Source organism: Mirounga angustirostris, unplaced genomic scaffold (genome assembly GCF_029215605.1).
Source record: "Mirounga angustirostris isolate CCGP_5_RB_7025 unplaced genomic scaffold, mMirAng1.0.hap1 SCAF_13, whole genome shotgun sequence".
Classification (NCBI taxonomy): Eukaryota; Metazoa; Chordata; class Mammalia; order Carnivora; family Phocidae; genus Mirounga; species Mirounga angustirostris.
Window position 1 is genome coordinate 14,833,639 of NW_026991721.1, and position 27,469 is coordinate 14,861,107.

At 40.9% G+C, this 27,469-nt stretch overlaps 1 protein-coding gene across 19 annotated transcripts in view; it reads left to right on the forward strand.

Annotated features, from left to right (window-relative positions):
• The first annotated feature begins 8,139 nt into the window (after positions 1 to 8,139).
• The window catches only part of AMBRA1 (autophagy and beclin 1 regulator 1), a 173,684-nt gene continuing 154,354 nt past the window's right edge, over positions 8,140 to 27,469 (forward strand). For 6 of the 19 annotated variants that reach the window (XR_010406873.1, XR_010406872.1, XM_064576525.1 and 3 more), the window contains exon 1: positions 8,141 to 8,367. The gene's annotated coding sequence lies outside the window, so the exon portion shown is untranslated. Of the gene's footprint in view, positions 8,368 to 12,714; positions 12,856 to 27,469 lie in introns of all 19 variants that reach the window. The other 13 variants (XM_045893799.3, XM_054511946.2, XM_045893802.3 and 10 more) reach the window with 5 other exon arrangements.

Consider the following 27,469-nt stretch of genomic DNA (forward strand, 5'->3'; position numbering starts at 1 on the left):
CTGAGCCACCCAGGCGCCCTAGTCTGTGTGGTTTAGAAGGGTTGTGGCTATACCAGAATATCTTGATTCATTTGCAAATATATTAGCTAACCCAAAACCAAGCCAATATTTCCCTGCTATCCACTGAACTCCAGGCTGAGCACCACTCATTTGAAAACTCACTAGTAGCAGACATTTATGATTGTGCCTATAAAATCAAAGCAAAGGGGAAAATGGCACTCAGCCAGAATGTTTTTTATTTAATTATCTAGAGATTTCAAATGAAACCAATATTCATTTGTCCTGAATTATTGGATGGGATTTTAGCTTTTCTACTTTGCTGCCTACTATAGGCATCATCTGAGGCAAGTGTAAAGAGCAAATTTAAGTTAGGGAGTGGTCTTCTGACAAAAGTAAGTGGCTACTAATCTGAGTTTGCAGCTTTGTGTTTTTTAAGAGGATGTTAGGGACAGCCGAAGAATCCATCTTTCGTCTTTCTGCAATAGTTGGACTGTGACTTGGACCTGGTTTCTAGGGAGAACATCTGGACTCCAATCTCCTCTTTCCAACCCAGAGTAGGAGTTAGAGGCTAAATCGGTTTAAAAAACCCAAAGAGCTTCAAGAAGACAAGTCAAATACAGATAAAATAGCAAGCTTACACTTTACAGATCTAAAGACCCCGATAGATTGATGGACAGAGGAGATTCACCCAGGTTTTGACAGCTCACATCTAAATAGATCACATTTCTTATGCTCATGATGTTCGAATGTCTGTTTGGCCATTCTGCTTTGAAATTCCTTGAGTAGAAGGAAGATTTAGGGAATAAAGAAGGCATTGTGAAAACAGTAAAAAAGGTAAAAGGAACATAATTTCATGGTGTGAAATGAATTTTGGTGTTAGACCTACTTGGATATCTTGTGTGCAAAGTGATGGACAGAATTTCCCAGAAAATAAATAATCCCCCACCAAGTCTTATTCTAAAATTATACTGATATAAAAATAACCTGATTGGAATAATGAAAGTGTGAATTAGGTTCACACTTTGGTTCCTTTGCTGGGACAAAAAAGACTTTCCTGAGGATTGTCTTGTTCCCAGTTTCTCATCAGCTCACCATGTGATACTTCAGAATTGTGCTCTTGGATCATTTCCTACCTGCCTTTGGCAGTGTTAATCTGGTGATTTTCAAAGTAAAGAAATGAACAGCTGATGACAGAAGAAATTTGGAAATAAATTGAGGGTGACTCATCCCCACGATTAAAAACAATTATGGATTATTATCTGCTGTTTATTTCTACTCCAAATGCTATTTCCCATCATCATCCTACTCTATAAAGAGTGGGTCCAATTGGCAGGAGGTTGAGCTTGATATGTACAATGACGTCATGGAGATGAGAATGGACCACGAAGAGGTGCCTAGGAATGTTAGTTCTACTCATTGTGCAACGGAGGTGCCCTGTTACATATTTTTCCTTTGAAAAGTCTAACCTGTTACCAAGCTTGCTTTGTCTTCCTCATGAGGCAATATTTTAACTCTTGCAGTCTTTCCAGGTTTCCTGAGATGGGTATTTTTCCCTACAGAGTTTTGGTTCTGTTGTGCATATTGCATGAGGAAAGGATGACTGACATCTGCGTATCATAAGTGGCAAGGTAGAGTGTGAACTTCGAAAATGCCTGGCATTTTAGCCTGAAAAAAACTACCTTAAAGGAAAATTGGGGTTTTTCATAACTCACTAGATGGTAACATGAAGCCTGAGTGGGAGGGACAGTCTTGGAGAGCTTTCAAAAGCAATTTCAAGTCTATTACTTGCACATCAAAGATAATTTCTAAGTGCTGAACCGAGTGAACATTGGCTGGCAGTGTTTTTCCCTGGGAGCATTTTATTTCCTAATAATTTCACAGAATAACCGTTCAAATCTATTTTTTTAATCTCCTTTCAACGTGAATTTTTATAGACCAGGATTTTTTCAGTCCTTAGTTACAATTTCCCCCAAAATGATCTAGTGGTGGGATCAGGGTCTGTACTTCCAAATTGCCAAGGGTTTGCTCCTAGGGGCTTTTTATAAGTGCCTGTGAAGTCTTCTCTTGAGGTCCTTATTGTGGATTTTTAGTATCTCCCTGGTACAGTTTTGGGAAAGAGTCAAGGATTATGTCTGTCTTATGTAAGCTTCATCTTCCCAGAGATGATGCCATCTGGTCAGCATAGGAGTTTTCCAGATTTGCCCTTGGATGTTTCAAGACAGCAAAGTCCCAGAATATACTAAGAGAAAAACCACAATATTGGGTCATCACTGGCTTACCAATTACAAATTATACAAAATAGAGATCTCAGACCCATTCTTAGTTTAAAATGAACTGAACAGAGATGGAGCTCCTTTCCTGACCCTTGGACTGTAAAGGATATATAGCAAATTAATCTAAGTTTAGACTAATGGGGTCATATAGTGAAGACGTAAAAGAGGTGGTGGGGAGAGGAGCAAAATAGAAGCTAGACAGATAACAGACATACTGTGATTGATCCTGACCTGAAATGATAAATTGAAAACAGCTCAAGGACTGAGCTTCTAGCAGTCGCCGTTCCTGGCAATGGAGGGGAAGTTAGGAGGAGGACAAGAAAATAAGAAATCAAGGAAACTTAATCATTGTGCATGCACATGTCCTCAGGACCTGTATTGCTCTCTAGGTCCAGCCCAGAATTTATGAAGTGGTAAGAATAAGAGATTAAGAGTTTGTTGACTCTAAAAATGGCAATGCAGGAAAGAAGGGAAAGTACTAGCTGAATGCTGGGAACACTTCAACTTCAGTTCCCTAACACATCAAATGCACAGGCTTTTTTTCTTTCTTTTTTTTTTTAACGACTGCACTCTAAACCCCCTTTGCGATAGTCAAATAGGAATAACGAGATCTCTGGATACTAAAGAGGAGCAAGGAAATTAGACCTTGAAATCCTAAGTTAGTACATTAAACAAATAAAAAAGTCCATTTGAAAGGACCCATGTTTGCCCAACAAAACATTAAGGATCTATCATTCTCTTGAGACTTTAATCCTTATATATAGAGCTCTCTTTATGAAAGGGCTGATTTCTTTGTCGTTCTAGAGTCTTAACATGTTCATACATTTTGGGGCATCTGGGTGGCTCAGTCATTAAGCATCTGCCTTCGGCTCAGGTCATGATCCCAGGGTCCTGGGATCGAGCCCCATGTCGGGCTCCCTGTTCGGCAGGAAGCCTGCTTCTTCCTCTCCCACTCCCCCTGCTTGTGTTCCCTCTCTTGGCTGTCTCTCTGTCAAAAAATAAAATCTTAAAAAAAAAAAAATGTTCATACATTTCAATCCATTGATAAATTGTACCACTGAATATTTATCCTGTATAAATAATTCCAAAGAAGGAAGCACTTCCTTTAATTCTGTGAATGATTACCTGCTGTTCTGGGATCTCTCCCTTTCCCTGTGCTGCTTCTATGTCATTACCCTGCTTCTACTTTACCATCCAGCCCAAAGTGTGCACCTTAACCCACAGTGCCATGAGACCAGGCTACAAAAGAACAGAACAGAATTGCAACAGCAAAACCTACAATTGGCTCATCATTTTGGCTGCTCAAGGCCCAATTCCTCTTCCTGGAATTCCTAATAAGATGACTCACGGTACTGCTACAGAGTTCTTTCAATCCTAGGTTCAGGCCCAATTTCTACCATGCAGAGTGTAGTAGATGTTGCTTAGAGCCCAGAGCCAATATAAGGAAAAATTTTCTCCCCTTCTTTTCCCTCCCTTCACCCTTCATGCCAGGCAATTCCCCCATGTTTACATGTCCCAAGCCTCTTTTCCTGGCTTAGTCTTTTTTTTTTTTTTAAAGATTTTATTTATTTATTTGAGAGAGAGAATGAGAGACAGAGAGCACGAGAGGGAAGAGGGCAGAGGGGGGGGAAGCAGACCCCCCGCTGAGCAGGGAGCCCAATGCGGGACTCGATCCTGGGACTCCAGGATCATGACCTGAGCCGAAGGCAGTCGCTTAACCAACTGAGCCACCCAGGCGCCCCTCCTGGCTTAGTCTTTACAAGTTCCTTCCGTGTGATTGGCAGTGGCTAGGTCCGTTCTTAGGGGTACCAACTGTCCTGGTTTGCCCAGAGCTATTGCAGTGTTAGCATTGAAAGTTCTTTGTCCTGGGAAACCCCTAGTCCTCAGCAAACTGGGACAGATGGTCACCCTACTTCAGGGGAAGCATCATCCTACCTTCAAGGGGGTGACTCCTCCAGGAGAATCCAATCAGAATACAATAATCAGTAATCAACATAAGAATGAATTATTGAGGGGTGCCTGGGTGGTTCAGTTGGTTAAGCGTCTGCCTTGGGCTTAGGTCATGATCCCGGGGTCCTGGGATCGAGCCCCACGTCGGGCTCATTTAGCTGTTTCAAGACAGCAAAGTCCCAGTATGTATTAAGAGAAAACCACAATATTGGGTCATCACTGGTTTACCAATTTCAAATTATACAAAATAGAGACCTCACACATATTCTTAGTTTCTTAGCTTCTCCCTCTCTCCCTTGCTTGTGCTCTCTCTCCCTGTCTCTCTCTCTCTCTCAAATAAATAATTAAAAGTCTTAAAAAAAGAATGAATTATTGAATCATAACACCAATATGTAAGCATCAGTGATATATCCCAGTATGATCTTTACTCTGCCCACCTGGTTTCTTTTTTTAAGTCTTCCTCCAGTGTGAGGAGATTCCTGTAGGTTTGAGGATTTCAATTCCTGATCTCTTTGATCTACTCTTCTGTCCACATTGACTCCCATAAGAGCAAGCAGTAGTTTACTGTCACACTGAAGCTTAAATCCACACTTGTGAAGAAACAGTTCTCTAGAGAAATCTATCTATAGAGATGCAACTCTGCCTGCAGAATAAGCCATCTTTTCCATGGTTTCACAGACCAGTTTAGCCTCATCTTCTCAAATATCTCCATTTTCAGGTGATGATCTTAGATTTTTTTTTTTAAGATTTTATCCATTTTTTTACAGAGAGCGTGAGCACAATCAGGGGGATCGGCAGAGGGAGAAGGAGAAGCAGGCTCCCCGCTGAGCAGGGAGCCGGATGCGGGGCTTGATCCCAGAGCCCTGGGATCATGACCTGAGCTGAAGGCAGACTGAGTCACCCAGGCGCCCCTGATTTTAGATTTATATTTGCATAAACTTCAGGTGTTTTCCCCAAAATAAAAGTCTCCAATTTTTGAAAGACTGAAAATTGCTTGTAGCCTTGAAATTAGTTTCTTTAGTTTTTCTCACTGAAATCAAGCTTTCAAAACAATGTTATTTGGGTCAAGTTTGAATGAGGGCTGTGGCTTTAGATGCTTATGCCCCACAAGCCTTTCTAAGAAGGAAGCTTCTCTAAAACATATATTCTGGGAATAGAAACTCAGCCCTGGATGACAGCAAAGGGAAGTCTATTTGCTGCTCCTCATCTGGCTTCAGGAATGTGGCAGAGACTTCTTATTTAGTTGGCACTTAGTATTCTTTGGCCCTTGACTTTTAGAACTGCCCAGGATAGGGCGCCTGGGTGGCTCAGTTGGTTAAGCCACTGCCTTCGGCTCAGGTCATGATCCTGGAGTCCCGGGATCGAGTCCCGCATTGGGCTCCCTGCTCGGCAGGGAGTCTGCTTCTCCCTCTCCCACTCCCCGTTTGTGTTCCCTCTCTCGCTGTGTCTTTCTCTGTCAAATAAATAAATAAATAATCTTAAAAAAAGAACTGCCCAGGATAAAGACTAATTCCCGGTTAGGTGTGGGTATGTGACTAAATTCTGGCCAGTGGAATATAAGTGGGAATGTCCTGTGCTATTTTCAAGATATGTCCTTATGGCGGAAGACATGCCTTTCTCTTTTCAGCTTCCTGCTGGTTGGAATGTAGACATGGTGGCTAGAGCTCGAACAGCTGTCTTGGACCTGAGATGAAAGCCACTTATTGAAGATGTCAGAGCAACAGGATGAAAGCCTGGTCCCTGACACCAAATGGCCACACCTTACCCTAGGTTGTGCATCTCTGGATTTCTTTTATATGACAGAGAAATAAATCTCTACCTTGCTTCCTTACTCTTTTTGTTTATGTGCAATAGGTCCTAATCATTAATAAAAAGGTCACAACTGCCTCTTTCCAAAAGCAGCAATACCTATTACACAGAAAATGTTTGGGAGCAACATGCATATCCAACAATGGGAAGCAAGGTCAGTATATCCTCTCAATGCAATATTGTGCAACTGTTAAAAATAACAACTATTAAAGATTTTTTTTTTAAAGATTTTATTTATTTGAGAGAGAGAATGAGAGAGAGAGAGCATGAGAGGGGGGTGGGTCAGAGGGAGAAGCAGACTTCCTGCCGAGCAGGGAGCCCGATGCGGGACTCGATCCTGAGACTCCAGGATCATGACCTGAGCTGAAGGCAGTCGCTTAACCAACTGAGCCACCCAGGCGCCCCACAACTATTAAAGATTTAATAGGGAAATGATTTAATGCAAAATAACACTGTTGTATCTCTGCTTAAACTTTAAAACATTATGTAGGATATTTCCAAGGACTGCATGGGAACATGAACCAATTAAAACTTTGTGTTTTGGAAGCAGATTATTAAATTCTTTCTTTTTTTTTTAGACTTTTGTAAATGTTGTTATAATGTTTACTCATTTTTAAGTCCCCTAAAACAGTAGTAGACAATGAAACGCAGTGTTTTGTCCTCATATTATGGATGCTGGTTTTATCCTGTATTATATACATGAGTTGTCCCTTAAATATTAAGTTACAGACTTAAAGGAGGAGATTTTTAAAAAATTATAATAAATTGTAAATAAAGCTAATGTTGTAAGGATGTGGTCTTTTTATTTTTTTAAGATTTTATTTATTTATTTGACAGAGAGAGAGAGTGAGAGAGCACAAGCAGGGGGAGCAGCAGAGGGGGAGGGAGAAGCAGGCTGCCTGTAGAGCAGGGAGCTCCATGGAGGTTCAATCCTAGGACCCTGAGATCATGACCTGAGCCAAAGGCAGGCGCTTAACTGACTGAGCCACCCAGCCGCCTTGAGGATGTGGTCTTTCACTTTGATTAGATTACCCGCTCTTTAAGGGCTGGGACTATCTTACTTCTTTTTTTTTTTTTTTTAAAGATTTTATTTATTTATTTGAGAGAGAGAATGAGAGAGCACATGAGAGGGGGGAGGGTCAGAGGGAGAAGCAGGCTCCCCGCCGAGCAGGGAGCCCGATGCGGGACTCGATCCCGGGACTCCAGGATCATGACCTGAGCCGAAGGCAGTCGCTTAACCAACTGAGCCACCCAGGCGCCCCTATCTTACTTCTTTTTACACCTTTACTGTCCAAGTCTCCTCCCTCCCTCCTTAGGAGGGGATAGGGTAGACTGTATTATTTATTGCCCACACTTGGTAAATCCATATTTGGAGTGATCTATGTGATTTATTGAATTGACCTAGGATGTACAGATTAATCCACATTTGTGCTGAGCATATTAGTTTGTCTACTAACAGACTTCAGAAAGGGGCTATTGCTGTGAGGATGAAAATGTCAACTTTGTCAGGTTCTGACCCAAAGAGAATTTTGATTATTATGTAAGAAGCACACCTGTGGTCCCAGGCCTTTGGAATAAAATTAAAAAGCATGTGTTTTTTTGGGTTTTTTTTGTCCTGCCTTCAGGTCAGCCTACAAAACCCTGAATTTTCCCAGCTTCTCTTTGCTACGCTTTGCTAAAGTGGAGCTTTAACAGCGATTACTCACTTTATTTCTCAGTCTGGATTCTCTCTCATTGTCTCTCTGTGCCTGTCCTATATATATATATTTATTTACCTCACTGTCCGTGAGGAAACTAAGAGTCACACTTGCTCAGCTGGGATAAATAGTGTTGGGAGCGCATAATGTAGTCGCTGAACTGCCAAGTGTTACTGTGCTACGACTTGATCTTCAACACCCAAGAAAAACTCCAGTGCTCTAAACGACTTAGCTGGCAACCAACACAGAAAATGGCAGGAGCACCGGCTACTTTACTCCACGGCTTATGATCTGGGTTTGTTTATTCATGCCTTGGACAGGAGTCGGACCTAGAGTTGGAGCTGAGCTGTTTTTCGGCGCTCGACTGCACTTCCTCGAACGATTGCCTGGGCGCTCTTCCTTCGATGTCTGAGGCGTTTGTGTATTCGGTGATCTTTTGCGCCGTCTTCTTGCTTGATGTCTTCTGAGCGGCGGCGGCGCCGGGTCGAAGGCTGACTTATCTGCGAGGCCTCTCGCTCAGGCTGCTTTCTCCCGCTGGTCGGTAGAGCGGACCCCTTGCTTCCTTCCTGCCTCTTCTTCCAGTCGGTGGCTGAGTCCCCCCCGCTGGGCTGCAGACGGAGCTCCCGCCCGCCTTGCAGGTAGGCCCGGGAGGAGCCTGGGAGGCCCGGCCCGGCATCCTTGCGCCGGCGGGTTGAGAAGACCTTGGCGCCGGCGGGTGGGTGGGCGGGTCGGCCGCGGAGACACGGCCGGAGGTGGAGCTACCCGGCTGTGTTCGGGGGCGCGGTCGGAGAGGCGGCGGGGAACTGAGGGAGAGGCCAGAAGGAGGGAGAGATGCTGGGGCTGCTCTGCGCGGTTCGGTAGGAAGGGGATGTTGGGTCTAGGGCGGGTGTTGGCACCCCTAGTGTGGGGGGAAAATCGCTTTCCAGGAACGGATAGAGCTTTGCGCGCTTTGACCCTCCGTTTCTCTTCCCACCTCCCCACCCCCACGGCTCCGGGTGTCATGACTCAATTGCGCTGGGGACCCCCTCTGAGTCCGGCCTTTGAAGGGACCTTTGAGTAGGTGGAGGCAAGTGGAACATGGCCCCCAGTCTACTCTTAGCGAAGTGTCATGTTCTTGCTTTTTTGGGGTGGGGAAACTGAGACTGAATTCTGGTACTTGACTTTTCCCCATGTCCCCAAAGATCTTTAAATGCACCTTAAGTCGTTTTTTTGTCATTTACAAGTTCGCCTTTTTTTTTTTTTCTATTTACCTGTCACTTTATGCACACAGAGACTTGTCATTTGTGATCCCTCCTACCTAGGAAATCAGATTCTGTCACTGGTACTTCATAAGTAAAGAGACCATGCTGGTTTTGCTTGTCAAAGTCTGTATCATTTTCGTGAGAATAGCAATGACAATTCTGTTTCTTGATAAGAAAATTTCGTTTGCTGTCCAGTTTGCTTTCTGGTTGATACTTATTTCTTCTCCTTCCCCTCAGCTTGTTCTCAGTGGAAATCTTCTAACTATGGTGTTAAATGGGTTAATGTCCAACGGAGGATGGTCAAGATTTTGAAATCAGATATTTGTCCTGAGAGTGCTTTCTAGGAAGAATCCAGAGGCAACCCAAGGAGGCGCGTTCGGAACAGTTTTATTATATTTGATTAGTGGTTTAGTTATGCATATACTAAACAGGTTGTGTGTAAGAATCATTCAAATATTGAGATATTTAAATAGAAAGTTAAAATTCCGGCAACTCCATTGTGTTTTCCTTTTCTCTCCCAACTTGGAAACTTTGGGGACTAAGTGTTCTTATTAATTTTATTTTCATTGGATTCAGTGTCATGATCCTAATTTGCGTAGCTTTTTTGTTGAAAAAAATATTCAGTCTGGAGGTCATTCTAGGTTGAATAAGTATTTCCATAGTCTGTAGAATCAGTAGGACAGTGGTTTTAAGAGAAAATAGACTAAATTTCTAGTTCTTAGATGGAAACTATACAAGTCTATGATTTTTTTTTTTTTAGAATTCTCATGAGTTTTGGAAAGATTATTGTTCCTCTATTTTTTTTTTTTTGAGGTCAGCAATATTTAAATGTAGGGCCCTTGATCATGAGAGATTTCCTAGTTATCAGGACCTCAGTACTTCCAGAAAGGGTTTAATGAAGAGCCACCAGACTGTGGAAAATCTACATTGGGAAGTTAGGCTAAGAATGTGTGCTCTCTGGAAAAGTTTTTATGGTAGAAGAGAAATTTATAACAGAGGAAAGAATTTAGAGAAGGCCGTGACATTATCTCCTGGGGATTTATTCTGCATAGAATTTATAGTTAGTATAGTATATCAGCAGCTCCTAATTAATGCTAAATAATAGATGGAGTTTGCTGTGAGTGTCACAAAAAACGTTAGGAACATTTTGTTATGTTTCTGTAGGAGATAATTAGCAGAGGTTTAAGTTGGATTGAAGAAGACAAGAAATTTGGTTTTGGTGCTGGTGGTGGGGTTATAGGTATAGAGCTTCTTATGAGCTTCTACCCTGCTTTTTGACAAATTCACTCCACTGTTTACCTTTCTTGGTTAAATCTTGTCTGTTCTGTCTGTCAGATCAGGCTCTCTTCTGGCATTTCCTTTCAGAAACTTACAGGTTCAGAATGTGACTTAATTGTTTTATCTTCTCTTTTAGTGAGAAAGTTCTTGGGGATTATTAAGATATGAACTTCTTTGAATATCTTCTAGAACTTATCCTGGAAGGAGTTACGTCTGTCACTTGGAAAAGATTAGTTATAAATGTCATTTGAAAACAATTGGTTATTTTTACTAACTGTAATAACTTCTTTTTATACTGTATAATTTTCAAAATATTTTCAACACGTTAGGAATCGTATGAAACTTTTATGCTTTTATTAATTTATTTTTTAAAGTAAGCTCCACATCCAGTGAGGGGCTTGAATTCATGATCCTGAGATCAAGAATTGCATGTTCTACTGGCTGAGCTAGCCAGGTGCCCCAAAACTTTTTTTTGATCATGCTCCTTTCTGCTCCTTATTAATACTGAATCCAAACATTTATGATCGTCAAGGGTCTTCATGAATGTTGACAGTTTTTGTTGACAGTTTATCTCACTATTCCCATTTATCTTGCCCTGAAAGGAATTGGAAAAAAAGAGTTTTGTTGTTAGCACACTGAGGTCTCTTTTTAATTTTTTAAACAATTTTTTTAAATCTTTTTTTTTTTTTTTTTTAAGATTTTATTTATTTGACAGAGAGAGACACAGCGAGAGAGGGAACACAAGCATGGGGAGTGGAAGAGGGAGAAGCAGGCTTCCCGCTGGGCAGGGAGCCTGATGCGGGGCTTGATCCCAGGACCCTGGGATCATGACCTGAGCCGAAGGCAGACGCTTAACGACTGAGCCACTCAGGCGCCCCTAAACTATTTTTTTAAAGATTTATTTATTTGCCAGAGAGAGAGAGCACAAGCAGGGGGAGCTGCAGGCAGAGGGAGAAGCAGGCTCCCCGTTGAGCAAGGAGCCTAATGCGGGACCCGATCCCAGGACTCTGGGATCATGACCTAAGCCGAAGGCAGATGCTTAACTGACTGAGCCACGCAGGCGTCCATTTTTTAATTTTTTAAAATTTATTTTTAAAGATTTATGTATTAATTTGAAAGAGAAAGAGAGTGCACGCTCATTGGGTGGGGAACAGAGGGAGAGGAAGAGAATCCCAAGCCGACTCCCCGCTACCACATGGGGCTTGAACTCACAACCTGAGACCATGACCTGAGCCAAAACCAAGAGTCGGAAGCTCAAACCGACTTAGTCACCAGGCGCCCCAGGTCTCTTTTTTTAAAGATGTGTCTCGGCCTTGATAGAGTTATTTTGGGATGGGATGCAGATCTTTTTGCCCAGTGGTTTGTTTTACCAAAAAACAAAACAAAGCAAAACAAAACAAAACACAAAACCCTTAAGTTCCTTTAATCATAGTCATTCTTGTTTCTTTCTCCAATTGTTTCTCATAAACCCAGAGAGAACTTTCTGTTTCTTGTCATAATTTCTTTTTGTACAGAAGTACTATGGTACAACCTGTCCCGTGGTTTGGGGGTAATTTACATTTTATATTTTCAAACCCCTTTTCCCCCCCTAGTTAATTAGATCTATTTTTTTCCCTTTTTGCAAAGCTAAAATTAGTTACTGATAGATAAAAATTTTGTGATCAGTTATTGTCAGAACGTATTTATGTGCCCAGTAGTATGTGGCAGTCTGCCAAAGTGATGTGGTAAGAAGAAGACAGATTAAGGAATCAGGAGACCTGGGTTTAAGTCCTAGGCTTATGAACTTCCTTAGCTGAGAAATCCTGTACAAATTATTTAAGGAGGCGATAGGGAAGGTTACTGCCCTTTATTGGGCATGTTCTTTATATGTATTAGCTCACTGAATACTCATAGCAGTCCTTTAAGGTGAATATTATTTTCCCAGTGGATACTGAACTCAGAGAGAGTAAATAATTTGACCAAGATCACAGAGCAGGTATCTAGCAGAGCTGGGATTTAAATCCAAGGCTTTGAATACTTTTATGAATCTGTATTTAAAGAATGGGAAAGAGAATACTTCTATAATATTTCTGTAGAGAAAAAGTACATGAAACTGCCTTAAAAAGGTAAAGTGCTCTTCAGATGTTAACTGCTGTCCTATCTTACAGAAACAATGAGTAGATGTCATCTAGGTTCTTGGACACCTTGCTTCTTTCTTTTTTTTTTTTATTTTAAAGATTTTATTTATTTATTTGACAGAGAGAGACACAGCGAAAGAGGGAATACAAGCAGGGGGAATGGGAGAGGGAGAAGCAGGCTTCCCGCGGAGCAGGGAGCCCGATGCGGGGCTCGATCCCAGGACCCCGGGATCACGACCCAAGCCGAAGGCAGACGCCTAACGACTGAGCCACCCAGGCGCCCCATCTTCTTTCTTTTTTTTAATTTTAATTTTATTATTATTATTTTTTTTACCTTGCTTCTTTCAAGGCAGCATTATGCCTGACAGTCATGGAGGAGAGAAGTGACAAACATTAAACCAGCATGGGAGGAGCTTACTAATATGTAGGTGGAAAGGAGTGCCTGCAAGTGCTAGTGAAAGACAAGTTTGAGGTGCTGCATGTTTATGAGGTGAGACTGAGATATTTACCCCCTCTCTTCCAGTTAGTCTTGCCTGTGCATCTGTAGATTAGTAACTTTTCCATCTTGTTCTCTGTCTCTTCTTGGGGTTTATAATCTCTACTTCTCCACCCAGACTTCTTCCTTTCTTCATTGAGTACTGTTCTTGTACTGTGTTATTTCCTAAGGTGCAATATATTCCTCACAGACCTTTTGGAACTATTTCTTGATTGTGACTCTTCTTTCTTTCCTTCTTTCATTCTTTCTTTCTTTCTTTCTTTCTTTTTTAAAGATTTTATTTATCTGAGAGAGAGAGCACAAGCAGGGTAAGTGGCAGATGGAGAAGCAGGCTCCTCACTGAGCAGGGAGCCCGATGTGGGGCTCGATCCCAGGACCCTGGGATCACGACCTGGGCTGAAGGCTGACACTTAACCGACTGAGCCACGCAGGTGCCCCGATTGTAACTCTTTTTCAACCCTTACCTTTTCAGACTTTTGTTCATCTAGCAAATATTTATTTAATGCTCATTAGATGCTGGGATACAAAGGTAGACGTGAGTGTACTTGCTCTTACCAAGTTTATTCCAGTGGGGAGCAGAGTTGACTAGGTACCTGGTTAATATTGAAATTTAAGCTGTGCTCTGAAAGAAACAAATGGGGGCTGACAGAGAGATGAAGGAGTGAGGAGGGCACTGGGTTTTCTTGGGGATTAGAGTCTTCAGTTACGGCATCCTTAATCCCCTTAAAAACTTGCATTCACAGCAATTGCATTCACTAAATTAAGGTTCTCTTGCTGCCATCACAGTGGAAGTCTTCACTTAAGATTGCTACATGTAATATTTGTTCTTGTATCATGACACTGGATTTGGCATAATAAAGGATGACTGTGACTTAGAAATGTCCAGCATGCTTGGCTAATAAGTTTAATTTTTTACTTCTAATGTGACCTGAATTTAATTGGTTCTCATTTATTAATTTTTTCCAATCTAACTGTTCTTTGGAAGTTGAGCTCAATGAATTTAAACATTGAATACATGCCTTCAGGTTTATTTGTAGCAGGGACTAAGCTGAAGTTCTTAGCCTTATGTGAGGGGAAAGACTTTGAAGGATTGTCATGAAATTGAGAGAGGGAATATGTAGGCTACTGCTGAATATGTGTAAACAATAATACAATGTACAATACAATATATACAGTACAATAATACAATCTTGTTTGGTACCTTTCTTCCAAGATATTACAAGTATTTTGTAGTTTTTTTTTTGTTTTTTTTTTTACTATTTCTGGAATTGTATTTCTGGAATTTTTTTTTTTTTTTTTACTATTAATTGGAATTGTATTTTTTTTTAAAGATTTTTATTTATTTATTTATTTATTTGAGAGAGAATGAGAGACAGAGAGCATGAGAGGGAGGAGGGTCAGAGGGAGAAGCAGACCCCCCGCCGAGCAGGGAGCCCGATGCGGGACTCGATCCAGGGACTCCAGGATCACGACCTGAGCTGAAGGCAGCCGCTCAACTGACTGAGCCACCCAGGCGCCCTGGAATTGTATTTCTATCTGTAGAATTGACTGAGGCAAATTTCACATTTCATGATTTCATCATTTGTTTATTTCTGCTTCCCAGGATAGAACATATATTCATTCTCCCATGAACCAAAATTACTTTGTTTTAGGTGTGTATGTTTATGACGTAATGAAACATTTAAAGTTTTGCTGAGTTGCTTAGGATTAATATGCCTGTTTGATTTGGGGAGAGAATAGGAGTAGTTCAGTCTAGGTGACCAGTGAAAACAGGGTAGAAAAACATGTCTTTCCAGACTCTTGAATAACAGCCTAGTGGTACTGATTCTTGGAGTCAGGCAGTCTGAGTCCAAATCCCAGGGCCACTATTTACTAGCTCTGCAACTTGGGCAAGTTACTTTACCTCTCTATGCCTTTCCTCATGTGTAGAATACCATGCAGTTGCGAGAATTGAATGAGTTAATACATGTAAAACATTTAGAACAGCAGATAGCGCTATATATGACAGCTGTTATCATTTTCGGTATTACTATTATAGCATGATAAGGATTTTTTTTTTTTAAGATTTTATTTATCTATTTGACAGAGACAGCGAGAGCAGGAACACAAGCGGGGGGAGTGGGAGAGGGAGAAGCAGGCCTCCCGGTGGGCAGGGAGCCCGATGCGGGGCTCGATCCCAGGACCCCGGGATTACGACCCAAGCCGAAGGCAGACGCTTAACTGACTGACGCCCCGAGAATCTTTTTTTTTAAGATTTTATTTATCTATTTGACAGAGAGAGAGACAGCGAGAGCAGGAACACAAGCAGGGGGAGCGGGAGAGGGAGAAGCAGGCTTCCCGCGGAGCAGGGAGCCCGATGCGGGACTCGATCCCAGGACCCCGGGATCACGACCTGAGCCGAAAGCAGACGCTCAACGACTGAGCCACCCAGGCGCCCACATGATAAGGATTTTATGTTCCCCCAAACAAGAACAAATAATGGTGATGCTTAGATTGAAGTTTAGGGTCTTTTGAGAGAACCTGAATAGGAAGTAGGAATTTAAAGCAGCATATTTGTCTCTCCTTTCCCTGTGCTTCAAATTAGAGGATGCATCTTTACTGGGAAAGAGAAACCTAGAAAGCAACAGTGTCTGAAAGAATTCCAGATAGAAAAGAAATGGCAAAATTTTGAGGATTCTGTAATATGTGTGGTAAAACAGGCCAGAGCTATTTTAGGAACAGAAGAACATTTCTTTGCAAAACAGGTAGAAAATTTTTGGCATCTGAATTTTACCACCTATTTGAACTGTGATTCGTGGTTGAAGTATTTGGAAGAAGTTGACTTAAGGCACAGAAAAGAATGATATTTAGGGAAAAGTCAAAGCTACCAAATCACCTTGGGTAAACTTCTGGAAGAGTGAACATATTTTACGTATAGTGGTGAAGACTGGGAATCCAATAGAGTTAGCTTTTTTTTATTACTCTTGTTCCTTTATACCCTTATAAATTGTGGGTGGCTTCAGTCTTTGCCTTAACTGTTTTTGTTTTCCTCTCTGAAGTCTCTGTAATATTCCTGCTTTGTCATTTTAAAGACCTATATAATGATTATAGTGGAGTCTTGTTTTTTTTTCATTCATTCATTCATTCATTCAGTAAATGTTTATTGAATGTCCACCACTGCGGTAAGTGTTGTGGATACCATAATAAGAGCTGATCAGAACCAGTGCTTATTGAAGTGCTTTGTATCATTGATTCTTTTTATTCTTACAACAGTTTTATGGTGTAGGTACTTTTTATTATCCCCATTTCATAGATGTGGAGATTGTGGCACAGATAGGTTAAGCAGTTTGCCCAAGGTTTCAAGCTAGTTAGTGGCAGCACCAGGATTGGAATCTAAGCAGTCTGGCTGCATTGTCTCTTGCTTTTAATCCCTAAATTATACTGATACTAAACTACTTTAAACAATTCTAAACTCTCTAAACTACTACCATTATACTAAGACTACAGTGATAAAATAGACACTGTCCATACCCTTATAGTCCAAAGGGAAGAGAGACCATAAACAAAAAAATACACCAATAACTGTATAATTGCAAAGTGTATCAAGTCCTATGATGGAAAAGTAAAAAAGAGATTATAGTAGGGGAGCCTGAATTATATTGGAGCTTTGGGGACGTTTCTCTGAAGAAGTGATATTTAAGCAGAGATTAGAAGGATGAAAGGGAAAGGCAAAGGGAATAGGATGTATGAAAGCCTTAAGGTGGAAAGGAACACAGCACATTTGAGAAGCTGGAAGAAGATTGGGTGGCTGGAATACAGTGAGCAGTGGGGGAGGAAGGAGAGGGGCATAGGATGAGGATAGAGACATAGGGAGGACTGTGTTAAGGATTTTGGATTTTTTCCCTAAGTATAACTGGAAGCCTTGGAAGAGTTTAAGTATGAGTGTTGTGACCTAATACATGATTTTAAAAAATTGCTCTGGCTACATTGTGGAAAATATTAGAAATTTGTGGAAAAAATTTTGGAAACTGGAAAATTTGGAAGAGAAGTGGGAGAAGTATGAGAGTTAAGATGTCTTACTGTGGTCCTGGCAAAAGATGATCATGGCTTGGATTAGGCTCTAGGCAGTGGAGATGGAAGGATGTAGAAAGACTCATAGACATTTTATTTTATTATTATTATTATTTTTTTTTAAGATTCAATAGATACTTTAGAATTAGGACAGGCAAGACTTAAGGATGGATTGGATATGTGGGAGGAGAGAAGAGTCTAGTATGATTCCCAAATTTCTGGCTTGAGCCTCTGGGTAGATGAAGTTGCCATTTCTGAGATGGACATTTGAGAAGGAACAGATTTTGACTAGAGTTGGGAAGTAGAATGAAGACCTTCAACTTTAGTCATGCCGAATGTGAGCTGTCTGTTGAAAACATGTAAGTGGAGACACCAAGCAAGTAGCCTTTGAGTGCTGCTGGAAGGGCCCTGGCAGTAAATCTGGATGTTCTTGATAGGTAGTATTTACAGTCAAGAAAAATGGCCAAGATTACCTAGAGGGAATGTATGTATAGACTAACAGGAGGAGAGTGTTCCCGACCAAGATCCAAGGAATTTAATAGGAAATCTCAGAAACTGAGAGAGGAACATGTTTCAAGGAGAAAGTGATTGCCTGTATTTTTTGGATTTAGCAACACAAAGATCATTGATGGTCATAACAAGAACAGTGTTGGAGGAATGTAGGGCCAGAAGCCACACTGAAGTGAATTTAAAAAGTGCAAAGGGAGGAAGTAGATAGAGGTGGTCTCTATATTTTGGTAATTAGCATGTCTGTCTCCCCATAAGAAGTAATACTTGAAGAAGTAATATGACGATAGGAATGGTGGCCTAGCCTTGGTGGCCTAGCCTTGGTATCTTGCCAGGAGGTTATATTAAAGGAGAAAGAGATTAAGGACTGAGTTAAAATGGCAAGAGTAGAGATTCTCATGGTCTTTATATGTGGCCTTGGAATTTAAGGGTTTATGTCTTTTTTAACTTTGCTATCATTAGCTTCTCTGTTTTTAGCTCCCTACCTAATGCGTCTTTGTATTTTGGTACTGCTGGCTTTTTAAAGTTCATTCCTTACCTTTATTTTTTCTTGTTGCTTTTCTATGGCCATTGTTGCTAGAGTTAATTAGCTGATATGCTTGGTTATTTATCTCGTTACTCATTCGCTTATTTTTATTGGCTCTTATTGCCATATAGAATACTGTATAACTGTGATTCTAGACTTTATTTTGATTTCTGTTTTGTTTCTCATTTACATATTCTTTGTTTAGAGTCTAATAGGCTATACTGAGATAATATTAAACATTTTTGCTACCAGTCTACCTGGAAATTTATATGATGACTTCCCTGGGAAGGGCTAAGCATTTTATGGATATTGTCCCCATTAGTTCTTCTAGCATTCTTTTTTTTTTTTTAAAGACTTTATTTATTTGACAGAGAGACAGCGAGAGAGGGAACACAAGCAGGGGGAGTGTGAGAGGGAGAAGCAGGCTTCCCACTGAGCAGGGAGCCTGATATGGGGCTCGATCCCAGGACCTTGGGATCATGACCTGAGCTGAAGGCAGACCCTCAATGGCTGAGCCACCCAGGCGCCCCTCTTCTGGCATTCTTTTTTTTTTTTTTTTTTAATTTATTGAGGTAAAATTCACATAACACAAAAATAACCATTTTTTAAAATTTATTTTTATTCTTTTTGTTTGTTTGTTTTTTATTTATTTATTCATGAGAGTCAGAGAGAGAGATAGAGAGAGGCAGCGGCAGAGGGAGAAGCAGGCTCCCCGCCTAGCAGGGAGCCCGATGCGGGACTCGATCCCAGGACCCTGGGATCGTGACCTGAGCCGAAGGCAGACGCTTAACCATCTGAGCCACCCAGGCGCCCCTTATTTTTATTTTTTAAGGATTTTATTTATTTATTTGAGAGAGAGAGAGAGAGCACACACACTCATGTGAGTGGGGGAAGGAAGGGCTGAGGAAGGGTGAGAGGCAGAGAATCTCAAGTAGACTCCCCAGTGGAGCGGGAGGACGCGGGGCTCAATCTCACCACCCTGAGATCATGACCTGAGCTGAAAACAAGAGTTAGACGCTTAACCAACTGAGCCAACCAGCGCCCCACCAAAATTAACTATTTTAAAGTGAACAATTCAGTGGTGTTTAGTACATTCACAGTGTTGTGAAACCACCACCTCCATAGTTCCAAAACATTTCGATTATTCCAGAGTAAAACATCTTCCCAGTTTATGCAGTTTCTTTTCATTTCCCTCCTTCCACCAGCCCTGGAAACCAGCAATCTGGTTGATTGATCTATTGTGGCTCTCTCATATAAATGGAATCATAGGGGCGCCTGGGTGGCTCATTGGTTAAGCGTCTGCCTTCGGCTCAGGTCATGATCCCAGGGTCCTGGGATTGAGCCCCATCTCGGGCTTCCTGCTCTGCAGGAAGCCTGCTTCTCCCTCTCCCATTCCCCCTGCTTGTGTTCCCTCTCTCGCTGTCTCTCTCCCTGACAAATAAATAAACAAAATCTTTAAAAAAAGAAACGGAATCATAACAGTACGTAACCTTTTGTGTATGTATATACCAATAATCTGTCCATTTATCCATTGATGAACATTTGGACTGTTTCTACCTTTTGGATATCATTAATAGAACTACTGTAAACATTCATGTATGAGTACTTGTTTTCAGTTGTTTTGGGTATCTGCATAGGAGTGTAATTGCAGGGCTATCTGGTAATGTATTATTGTTGTGATTCTTCCCAGACCATAGGGATCAAGCCAACATCTGCAGCTTCCACAGAGTGTGTGATTTGAGAGTTGTTGGCCAGGCTTAGATTGGGATTGAGAATCTCTTTCCTTTATGTTTAACTTTTTGAGGAACTGAATTCTCCTAACATACTGGTTTTATTATTTGCATTTTACTGATGGGGTGATTGAGGTACAGCATCTGCATGGTTTTAACTTCCTATCTTCAGAGCAAGTCGGTGATGGAACTGGGAATTTAAGACTCTTAATCATGTTCTTTGTCTAAGATGACCCATTTAAAGCCATGTTGCATTTACATGAAGCTTCTTAAAATGGGCTTCCTATATTTTATAATCTCTTGAAGGGATATTGTTCAGGTGGTATTAAGCAGATGTTCTTTTTCCATAGAAGACAAGAGGGAATGTGTTTTAATTGCAGTGGAAGGGATATAGATTACAAATAGAAAGAATTTCCTGACAAGATACTGGAATATTACCAAGGAAGGTTGTGAAATATCTTCAAAGAGTTAGTAACTATCTTTCTAGGATGATTTAGGTGTGGACTTGTTAAGGAATGAGGGAGGTGAGAAAGATGACTTGCTGAGGTCCCTGGTAACCCCAGGACATAGTTGTTTGATGGTTACTCAAAACAGTATCTCTGGCATTGTAATGAGTATATTTTCATTTTCTTTATGAAGAAATAATCAATAGAGAGTAGGTAAATTGCTCAAGGTCTCCTGGTAAAATGGAAGATTAGCACTCTGAATCTTTTTGGCTCCTGGGTTGAATGCTCAGGGATGTGTTTTTTATCGTAAACGAGTCTTTTCATGGCAGTGTGATGTATTATTGTTGTGATTCTTCCTAAATCCTAAGGATCAAAGCCAACATCTGCAGCTTCCATAGAGTGTGTGATTTGAGATTTGTTGGCTGGGTTTAGATTAGGACTGAGAATCTTTTCCTGTAAAAATTGGTTTGGTCTCCTGTTATACATGTAGAAATGGGAACACATTATCAATAACAGACTAAGGTAATAGATTCTTAATGACTATTTAGGAAGGGCCAGGTTAAAATTGCTTAGGTGAAGGTGCACATGACATACGTGTATTTTTGTATTGTAATATTTGGAGAAAAAGAAGTCCAGAAGATGAGCAAATGAACATTAGATTCTGTTGTAGAACATAAACATAAAAATACTCACTGAATGCAGTATTAAGTTGTCAGTTTAAATGCTCAGCTCAGGAAATGCCAAAGTTAAGGTACTGAGAACGTTAACACATTCACCAGACACTTAGAGTTTACATTAAAGTATCTCATAAGGGATCTCTTGTCTATTATCAAAATCATGGTTTGAGGTCCATGGGTCATTGACTGACTGGGAAGCTAACCTGGGAGGGGGTATTACCTTACTAGGTAGGTTTAATGGATTTATTATGTTCATTTTTTTTTTTTAAAGGTTTTCTTTTCTTTTTTTTTTTTTTTTAAGATTTTATTTATTTATTCATGAGAGACAGAGAGAGAGAGAGAGAGGCAGAGGGAGAAGCAGGCTCCCAAGGAGCAGAGAGCCCGATGCGGGACTCGATCCCAGGACCCCGGGATCATGACCTGAGCCGAAGGCAGACGCTTAACCATCTGAGCCACCCAGGCACCCTATTATGTTCATTTTAGTTGAGCTATGAGAGCATTTACTTGTTCACGTCTCTGCTACCAAAAATATCAAATATGTTTATTGAGCTTTCTTGAATTGGCAACAAAACCTCTGCAGGATAAAAGAGAGGGGAGCCAACTTTTGAATACTTACCATGTACTGGGAATTTTGTATTTGTTTCTCCTTGTAATATTCATAACAAACCTATAAAGTGAGTGGTGATATCTCTATTGTAAAGGACAGGAAAAAGTAAAACTTTTTCTTTCCAAAGGTTATACACATGGTAAGTGGCAAAGCTGAGATGGAGAAGTTAGAGTCTTCTGTTTTAAATTAGTGTTTTTCTTTTTTGTATACTATCATTTCTTTTTAAAATTTAATTATTTTTTTTAAAGTAGGCTTGGGGCGCCTGGGTGGCTCTGTCAGTTGAGCATCTGACTCTTGGTTTTGGCTCAGGTCATGATCTAGCAGTCATGATGGGGCTCCATGCTCAGGTAGGGAGTCTACTTGAAGATTCTCTCCTCTGCCCCTCCCCCTGCTTGTACATGCACACCCGCCCCCCCCTCAAATAAATACATCTTTAATAAAAAAAAAAAAAATAAAGTAGGCTCCTTGCCCAACATGGAACTTGTACTCACAACCCCAAGACCCAGAGTCCCATGTTCTACCGACTGAGCCAGCCAGGTGCCCCAAGTTAGTGTTTTTCAAACTGTGTTCTTTGGAGGTGCCTAAGGGGTGGCTGTGAGAGTCGGGAGGAGCTTTGGTTCTCCCACTCTGCTTAAACCAGAGCAGCTCAACTTTGATCTCTTATATTTTAGTGTTTTCACAAAAGATTGCATTTGGAAAAAGGGTATCTGTTTCTTAAAAGAAAAGAAAGAAAACCTGGAAGACCACTGAGGAATCATGAAAGAAAATTAATGAAAATAGGGGCGCCTGGGTGGCTCAGTTGTTAAGCCTCTGCCTTTGGCTCAGGTCATGATCCCAGGGTCCTGGGATCGATCCCCACATCGGGCTCCCTGCTCCGTGGGGAAACTTGCTTCTCCCTCTCCCACTCCCCCTGCTTGTGTTCTTTCTCTTGCTGTGTCTCTCTCTGTCAAATAAATAAATAAAATCTTAAGAAAAAAAATTAGTGAAAATAACCTGAAGATTGAAAAGATGGCTAAATTACATAACTGCCAGTCAGGAAATTATATCAAAATTTGAAGTGGCTTGATGTCCCAGCCACATGTGCAGTGTAGTTATTCTGTCCTTGGAGGGGAGTGTAGGATAGTGGGAAAAGAGCGTGCACTCTAGAGTTGGAATTCTGGCTCAGCCCCTGGGGTAGCCGTGGGGTTTGGAGATACTTCTATAAACCTGGTGCACATAAATATACAGTGGGGTGATAACACCTGTCTTTCAAGAGTGGTTCTAAGGATCAGAAATAACATGCAAGGTGCCTGGCTCATAGTGGATACCCCTAAAATACTAGTTGTTGGTAAGATGATGGTGATGATGTTGATGGCTTTTTTTTTAATAGAGTGTATTGACATTTCACCCCCAAATGCCTGAAGAGCTTCTTCCATATCAAGGATAGGCAGTCCTTTACCTCTGTATGTACCACATCATGGTGTTTGGCATGTTAGGGTTTTTTTTTTTTTAATTTTATTTATTGGGCAGAGAGAGACATAGCGAGAAAGGGAACACAAGCAGGGGGAGTGGGACAGGGAGAAGCAGGCTTCCCAAGGAACAGGGAGCCCGATGTGGGGCTCGATCCCAGGACCCTGGGATCATGACCTGAGCCGAAGGCAGACGCTTAACAACTGAGCCACCCGGGCACCCCAGCGTGTTAGTTTTTGATAGTCTTTATTTAATTTATTTATTTATTTATTTTCTTTAAAGATTTTATTTATTTATTCATGAGAGACAGAGAGAGAGAGAGGCAGAGGGAGAAGCAGGCTCCGCCCGATGTGGGACTCGATCCCAGAACTCTGGGATCATGACCTGAGCTGAAGGCAGACGCTTAACCAACTGAGCCACCCAGGTGCCCCTTGATAGTCTTTAAACTGTGCATGTTTATGTATTCATGAATGCATCCTCATTTATTTTTTTATTTTTTTATTTTTTTTAAAGATTTTATTTATTTATTTGACAGAGAGAGAGATAGAGCCAGGAACACAAGCAGGGGGAGTGGGAGAGGGAGAAGCAGGCTTCCCGCCGAGCAGGGAGCCCGATGTGGGACTCGATCCCAGGACCCTGGGATCATGACCTGAGCCGAAGGCAGACGCTTAACCAATGAGCCACCCAGGCGCCCTGCATCCGCATTTATTGATGAAAAGAGAAAAACCAAGGGCACCTGGGTGACTCAGTCGATTAAGCGTCTGCTTTCCCCTCAGGTTGTGACCCCGGGGTCCTTGGATTGAGCCCTGCATGGTCGTTGTCAGGCTCCCTGCTTAGTGGGGAGTCTGCTTCTCCCTCTCCCTCTCCCTCTACCCCTCACCCTGCTCATGCTCGAGCTCACGAGTTCTCTCTCTCTCTCAAATGAATAAGTAAAATCTTAAAAGAAAAAAAAAAGAGAAAATCTTTACTTCATTAAGTTCATTTTTATTGGACTTAAAAGAAAGAAGCAGTGGTGGGAAGGAACCCCATACAATGAATTGAGAAACCTGGGCTTTTGTCTCAGAGCTACTCTTAGTAAGTCTTGTAACAATGGACAGGTGAATTTAACTTTCTAAGATGTTACGTTCAAAATGATGTCTGAGTCACTTTTAACTCTGTACATCCATGATTTGACCAAAAATGTTAAAGATAGTTTATTTTCATTGCCAAAATTAAATTTTTTTTTTTTTTTTAAGTAGGCTTCATGCCCAGCTTAGAGCCCAATGCAGGGCTTGAACTCATGACCCCGAGATCAAGACCTGAGCTGAGATCCAGAGTCAGACACTTAACCGTCTGAGCTGCTCAGGCGCCCCTCATTGCCAAAGTTTTAAAAAATTACAGTATTATTTTTGGAGAGGGAGCTTTATTGCTGGCATGCGCTGGCAAGCTTTTGTTCATACTTGTTGAGTATGCTCAGGGCAGTGTTTTGTATAGAAGGACGTTGTATATCAGGGAAGAATTGAAACTAAGAACAGTTGTAAGGAAGCTAATGTGAGAGATTATCATTTGCTTTTGGATGGATAGCTGGATTCTTCAAACCCATAGCACTTTGTACTTCCTTGTGGGTAGTTCTTGCCACATTTCACTATGGGAGCTATATAGTTACAGTATACTGTGGTTGTAGACTCCTCACTAGACTGAAAAAGCTCTTTGAGGTTAGAGGCCTATTCTGGTTTTTGTTTTGTTTTATTTAACCTCTCTGTCCCTGTCACCTACAATAGGGCTGGGCATATTGTATAGTTTCCCCAAAATATGCTAAATGGAAAAAAAAGTTGGATCAGAGTCAGCAGACATATGTGGAAAATGGCATCTGCCTAAGTACATGTGTTGAATTTATTGACTCTCTTCTGTTGGCATGTGATAATATAGAAAAACCTGTTAAAGTGGGAAGAGCAGTAGGTTTATAGCTTTGAACACCAACTTTATCATGTACTCACTGATCATGGGCAAGCTATTTCACAGTGAGCCAGGTTTTTGTCTATAAAATGGGAGAGGGATAGAAGGGGGCTTTAGAGATAGACTATATAAAATATTAGCACTCAGTAATAGTGGAAGTAGTTATTACAAAAATGGATGTTTTAAAAAAATTACCAACAATACATTTTGCACTTCTCCTTGAAGGAGGAATATGTTTTCAGGAAGTTTGTTTGCTGTGTCTTGAGTATGTGGGAGAATTATCCCCTCTAGCAATTTTCTGCTGAAAAGAAATCTTTTAGCATTTCTTCCTCTGTGGGCCTATGGGATAGTTCCATGGAGGAGGCATAGAGGGGGTTGGGATCCTAGAATAGCTGCTGAAGACCTTGCATTTGTGCAATCTCTCCTATATTGTACTCTCCTGTTCACTCTCACTAAATGCAGCTGACTTAGCTACTAGACATTAGCATGGTAAACATTTGTCAGATTTGTCCCAGTCAGAAAATATTCCGTACCTGCCATTCTGCTTGGTGTTTAAAGATTTTTTTTTTAAGTTCTCTACGATACAGTGTGATAGGTGAAGTAGAAAGGTTGCAGGGTAGTATGTAGTTTACATAATCCAATTTTGATACAGAAAAAAAGAACTGCCAGATGTTTATATAAGCAGTGAGTTTGCATTGATATCTCAGGAGGGTGGGAATGGGAGGGATTGGGAGGGTGTGACAGACTGTTGTTTTACTTATTACAAGGAGCATGTGTTACCTTTTTAAAAAAAATTATTTATTTATTTATTAATTATTATTATTTTTAGATTTTATTTATTATTGACAGATAGCAAGAGAGAGAGAGCACCAGCAGGGGGGGAGGGGCAGAGGGAGAGGGAGAAGCAGACTCCTTGCCAAGTAGGGAGCCCGATGTGGGACTCAATCCCAGGACCCTGGGATCATGACCTGAGCTGAAGGCAGATGCTTAACCAACTGAGCCACCCAGGTACTCCCTGCCTTTTTTAAACTTTTTATTTTGATATAACTGTAGATACACAGGCAGTTGTAAGAAATAATAGTGAGTGAGAGAGAGAGAGAGAGAGAGATCATGTGTACCCTTTACCCAGCTTCCCCCAATGGTAAAATCTTAGAAAACCATAATACACTATCAAAACCAGGATATTGCCATTGATATAGTCAAGATACTGAACATTTCCATCACTACAAGGATCTCAGCTGATGCCCTTTTATAGCCATGCCCACCCCCCAAATCACATGTGGTGCACTTACTCATTTACCTTGATTTCTGGTGCTTTGCTCTAGAATCAAAGCAATAATAATAACACTATAGTTTTCCTTGTCTCTTTCATCTGATGATCTTCTCTCACTATTATTTCTTACAACTGCATGTAGATCTACAATTATCTCAAAATAAAATGTTTAATTTAAAATTATAAATATTAATTAATACAGCCCTCTCGGAGGAAGTAATGGTTAGCTCTGGTGAGGTTAGCTCCTTTATGGGTAGGTATGTTGAGGCACGGATGTCCTGGAATTTGCCTAAGGGTGTAGCATGAGTGAGTCACTGTGTTCTGACTCAGATTCACCTGAATTTATTCATTCTCTCTCTCTTCTGAATCAACTGTTTATAATTATGACCTTCTAGGTGTGAGGACATGAAAAGGAATTTTTCCTGTATCTGAGGTTTAATGCCTGTTCTATAGAAGCAGTGTGTATTATGGCTAGAGCATGGACTTTGGCAACTGATTTGATTTTGAATCTTTCCTCCACATAGGCAAATCATTTAACCTCTCCAAACCTCAGTTTTGTGATTTGTGAAATGGGGATAATGATAGTATCTATCTTCATAGAGTCATTGTGAGAAATAAATGAGATAATGTATGGAAAAGTGGGTAGCACTGCCAGGTGTGTAGCAAATATTCAATGAATGTTACATAAAAGTATTGCTTTAAATATATGTTATATTCTGCCACTTATGTTTATCAGCTGGCAATAATTCAATAAATATTGGGATTTTTCTGCCACGTACTTACAAGGTTTTAAGATCACTGTTTACTTTTGGGACGTCTGCCTTCGGCTCAGGTCATGATCCCAGGATCCTGGGATCAAGCCCAATGTCGGGCTCCCTGCTCAGTGGGGAGTCTGCTTCTTCCCCTCTCTCTGTCCCTTCCCCCCCACTTGTGCACTCGTTCTCTCTCTCAAATAAATAAAATCTTTTTAAAAAAAGATCACTGTTTACTCTTGAGGTAAGGATGCTTTCAAATTTAGTCATATATAATTACTTAAAAATAGGAAGTAATGTTGGGTTATATTTATTATAGTATTAATTTATATGAAAATATTTTAAGATTTCTCCTGACTTACTCATATTTTCTCAGGCTCATTCATAGAAAAATGGAAAGTGATTCACAGCTATTGATTTCCTCCCTTTAATCTGACCCCCCCAAAAACATTAATTTCCATATTTTCTTCCTAGCATGAAAGTATCCTCAGATTTTTTTTTTAAAGATTTATTAATTTATTAGAGAGAGAGAAGGAGTGTGGGGGTGGGGGAGGGACAGAGGGAGAGGAAGAGAGAATCCTCAAGCAGGCTCCTTGCTGAGCGTGGGGCTTGATCCCAGGACCCTGAGATCATGACCTGAGCCGAAATCAGGAGCC